The following is a 5,000-nucleotide window of genomic DNA, read 5'->3' as shown; positions in this document are numbered from 1 at the left end:
AATACAACACATTTTAATTCATTAATTTTTTTAATGTTCTTTTTTCACCTAAATGTCATCATTGATGTTCATTGCAATGCCATTAGTCATGATATTTGCATAAAAATACCCCCCACAGAGGCTGACATTCACACAAATTAAAAATCTCTGGACTTTTATTTTGTATTGTGAAAGATATCCCCCAAGTGTAAATTATTATTGTATTATTATTATTTTAATAATTATTATAAATGTGCATAAAATTTGCAAAAAACTTTATTTTTATTTCTTTTACGTAATGTCCTCCGATAAGTCCTAGTAGTAAACATATCAGATACAGGTGTTGGTATTCCTGCTGGGCATTTCTGCCTGACGCACCTCCTCCAGTGCCTTTGCTTCCTCCTTAGCCACAGCCAGAAGCTGCCTTTCTCCGCCTCCTCAGCCAGCTCTTTCATGGCTTTCCGATGCCCCGCTCCTGTGCATCCCATGTCGCGGAGTAGGCGAGCAGTTGAGGAACCTACGAAGCCCCTACACCCCACTTCCACAGGACAGATAACAGCTTTCCAGCCAGCCTCCCTGCACTCTGCCGCCAGGTCTGAGTACTTGGCTCGCTTCCGCTCATAAGCAGCCTCCAAACCTCCCTCCCATGGGACGGTGAGTTCGACCAGAAGGACTGTCTTGCAAGCCTCTGACCACATGACTAGGTCTGGCCGCAGCGATGTTTCCACGATCTCCCTGGGGAACTGGAGCTGCTTCCCCAGGTCGACCCTCATGGTCCACTCATTTCCCGGTGAGAGGAGTCTTGCAGTATCTCTCTGGCGGGAGGGTTTGACACCCTCTCCAGCCCTCGCAAACTGAATGGGATGTCTGCCTGGAGCGGAAGGTCTGCTGTTTGCTTCCTTTCTGCATGACTCTGACACCTCTGCCAGCTTTTTCAGAACTTGGTCGTGTCGCCATCCGTAGCGGCCTTGGGACAGCGCTGTCCTGCAGCCCGACAGGATGTGCTGGAGGCTTGCGTTGATGGTGTTGCAAAGGGGACAGGTCTCTTCGGCACCGAACCATTGGTGGATGTTTCGGGGACAAGGCAAGGTGTCATATGTTGCTCTGATCAGGAAGCTGAGCCTAGCTTGGGGGATCTTCCACAGGTCAGACCATGACATGGATCTGTCTGTGAGGCCTTCCCATGACGTCCAACGTCCTTGCTGGCCCTGGGACACCGCTTTGATGTTAAGGCGTTCCTGCTCAGTTCTTGCCACTTCTGCCACCACCATGGCTCTTCGGTCTTCTTTGGAAGCCTTTGACCAGAACAAGGGAGTGTCGCCCCTCCCAAGGCCTGCTCGACCCTCCTGGACTCTGCCAACCACCTCGCGGTGCTTCAGCCTGCCGATTGCCATGTCGACCTCTTCTTGGGCTTTCCACTTTCTTCCTGTTCTTATCTGGGTGCCCGCTGCTCTCACCAGCTGGTCAGTGGATTCCCTCAGCTCCAGCACCAGCCGAGCCTTCTCTTGCTTGTATCCCATGCTGATGGATCGCAGTGGTAGTTGTAGCGTGTTCCTACCAAAGAGGCCTACGTCTGAAAGGCATCTTGGTAGTCCCAGCCACTTCCTGATTAATGAGTTAGCCAGCCCGTCCATCTTGCTTACCACTGAAGAGGGGATTTCGCTCATCTTCAGTGGCCACATCACCCTTTGGTACAGTACGAACTGGTAACACCATACTTTGTACTTCCCAGGGAGTTGGCTTTGATTGATCTTAGCCAGGCCATCTGCGAGCTGCTTCCTCACTGTCTGCCCCATCTGCCTGTCAGAGAGCTCTGCTGTGTAGGTACGACCCAGGCTACGAACAGGTTGATCTGCCAGCAATGGGATATTCTCACCGCCTGCAACAAAGATGGTCTTGTCGCTTCTGACTCCTTTCCTGATAGACAGACTGCGTGATTTGGGGGGTTTGATCTTCATCCTCGCCCAGCCCACAAGCTTGTCTATCCTCTTCAGCAGTCTTGTTGTGCATGCTGCTGTCTGGAGTACGGTGGTGATATCGTCCATGTAGCCTCTCACTGCTGGTAGCCTTTGACCTGAAGGCAGTTTCACTCCTCCGACCATCTTCCTAGCCCCTATGAGGATGATCTCAAAGGCTGCGACAAACAAGATGGGCGAGATTGAGCATCCCATGGCAATGCCTACTTCCAGCTGTTGCCAGCCTGTTGTAAAGTCCTGATGGGTGCAGCACATCTGGAGGTCTCCAAAGTACTTGGCTATCAGGGCTCTAATGCAGACTGGGACATGGAAGAAGTCCAAGGCGAACTCGATGAGTTGGTGGGGGACAGACCCGTATGCGTTGGCAAGGTCCAGCCACACAACATGCAGGTCACCTCTCTCTCTTTTCGCCCTTTGGATCTGCTCCCATATTACTGCAGAGTGTTCCACACACCCTGGGAAGCCTGGCACACCTGCCTTCTGGCAGCTGGTGTCGATGAACCCGTTGCTTGTGAGGTAGCTGGTCAACCTCTTGGCCAGGATGGAGAAGAAGATCTTCCCTTCGACATTCAGGAGAGCAATGCTCCTAAACTGGCTGATCGTACTGGAGTTCTGCTCCTTCGGGATGAAAACTGTGACAGCTCTTTGCCACTCTGAAGGGATGACTTGGTTTTTCCAAGCCACTCTCAGCAGGTTCCAGAGGTATCTCAGGACCCCTGGGCAGTACTTGTACAGCTTGTATGGTATCCCGTTAGGGCCTGGGGCTGAGGCTGCTCTTGCCTTCCGGACCACTTCTGCTACCTCGCTGAGTTTGGGGAGGGCAGCATTAAAGAGGACGGCTAGTGGAGCTGGGCGAGGAACATAACCAGGGGATCCCAGCGGAGTTGACTTTGCTGGGTCACTGTACTGCTCCTTGATGTGATTCTCCAGCTCAGATTTGGTAATCTCCAGTTTTCCGCTCCTCTTGTCCTCTAGCAGCTGTCTCGCATGCTTGAAGGGTTTTTTGAAGAAATTGCTCCTCTCTTTCTCCTTCCGCCTTCTGCGTTTGCGAATGCGCTCTGCCCTCCGTAGGCCGGCAAGATTTTTCCTCACCTCGTCCCACAGTGGCTTCAGGCCCTCCTTCTCCTCTTTGCTTGCCTTCCTCCACTGTTTTCGGAGTTGACGCCGCCTCTTCACCAACTGCTCGATCTCTATCTCCCTCCTCCCCTTCTGCATTGGGCAAGATCTCCGCTTTTCAGCAGTCACTCCAAATCTGCCTCTGCATTCCTCATACAGGATGTCTCCAATGCGGTTCAGCTTGGTTTCCACCTGGCCACGCAGTGAATGCTCCAGGATAAGGCTGAGGTCCTTGTCGAGCTTCTGCCAGACTGCAACCTCGTTTGCTTTAGGCCATTTGACCAGCTGCCTCCTTCCAGGTTCTTTCCTCTCTGTTCTCTGGCTTTGCTCCTGGTTGTTGGGGTTGCTTTGTGTTCTGTGTGTGTCTTCACCAGTGCCACTCTCAGAGGCATTGGTGTCCACCGAGGGCCCTCCTGTGTCCTCCACCTGCCTTTCTTCAGCAACGGTGGATCCCTCAGCGCTGTGGTTTGCGACCTGGCTTTGGGTTCCTCTTGTCTGACCTGCAGTTGCAGTGCAATGTTGCTGATGGCCTCCCTCTTCGCACTTTTTCCTTCCCTGGTGGATCCGCAAACCTCTGAAAGTGGTCACCTTCCCCCACCCACACCTGCATCTTCTCATAATCCAAGAATCTTTGTCTGCAGGTGTCTAATTCGCAGAAGAATACTAGGGAATCTAGGGTTCATGTGATTAAACCCATTTTGGGAGCGAGCCCCTTTTGGTGTTAGCATTATGTTATACTTTAGCTATTGAAAAATAGCAGATCTACAAGCTCGTAGCGCGCCACCGAGTGGCGCGCTACGAGCTTGTAGATCTGCTATTTTTTGAAAAATCGAAGAACGACTGACATAGAAACATAGCTTTTTCAGACAACTGTCAGGATGTAGAAGACATTTTTAGAATCTGATCTCTGGTCAAAATGGGTTAATATATTTAAATGCCTTATCTAAAGCATCTGTGTGCTTGTCTGTCTGTAGGTCTGTTGTTTGTTAATATTAGGCCTACATGACACTCAGAATCTGGTTCTTCATGATGTGACTTAGAGATGTCACTTCCTAGCATATTGTAGTATGCTATACCAAATTGATTGATTGATTTATCAATAAGCTTACATTTCCACCACGGAGGAAAGCCTGGTCTGTATAAGTGTGATCTGGTCTAAGTGCATGTGGTTTAGACCCAATGATAAAAAAAACCCCCAAAAAACTCTGCGTTGCAAAGATGAGGGGAGTTTAATTCAGGTGAGAAGGAAATGAAGGTATAGCTACAGCCGTTTGTGCCGAGAAGACGGGTGGACAACTCACACGTCCCAGATGGTCCACAGCGCCCCATTAAACCACCATGTGTTGCGGAACTTTTTCACTCCAGTGGAAATGTTCCCTCTCTGCTGTGAGTTTTACCCCCTAAATGTTCCCTCTCTGCTGTGAGTTTTACCCCCTAAATGTTCCCTCTCTGCTGTGAGTTTTACCCCCTAAATGTTCCCTCTCTGCTGTGAGTTTTACCCCCTAAATGTTCCCTCTCTGCTGTGAGTTTTACCCCCTAAATGTTCCCTCTCTGCTGTGAGTTTTACCCCCTAAATGTTCCCTCTCTGCTGTGAGTTTTACCCCCTAAATGTTCCCTCTCTGCTGTGAGTTTTCCCCCATAAAGTGAATGACTCAGCTTTGCACATGTGTGCTCTTTTTTCTTTTCTTTTTTATCCCACGATTTTGCAACCCATTTTTTCACCCAGTGTCAATTATCTAATGTAATCCTGGGCGCTACACTTCCTCTGCCAACCTGGGCCGGGGGGGCAGCCAGCCCCAGGTTGGCATGCGTCCTTCTATGCATGAGGAGTCCAAGCTGCTTCTTTTCACCTGACAGGGGAGAGTTTCCCCGGCCGGACATAGCGCGTGGAAGGAACACGTTATTCCGACCAGTTCCTTTCCCCTCCAT

Source organism: Electrona antarctica, assembly GCF_951216825.1.
Source record: "Electrona antarctica genome assembly, chromosome: 3".
Lineage (NCBI taxonomy): Eukaryota > Metazoa > Chordata > Actinopteri > Myctophiformes > Myctophidae > Electrona > Electrona antarctica.
The sequence above is the reverse complement of the archived record's forward strand: the minus strand, read 5'-3'. Positions refer to the sequence as shown.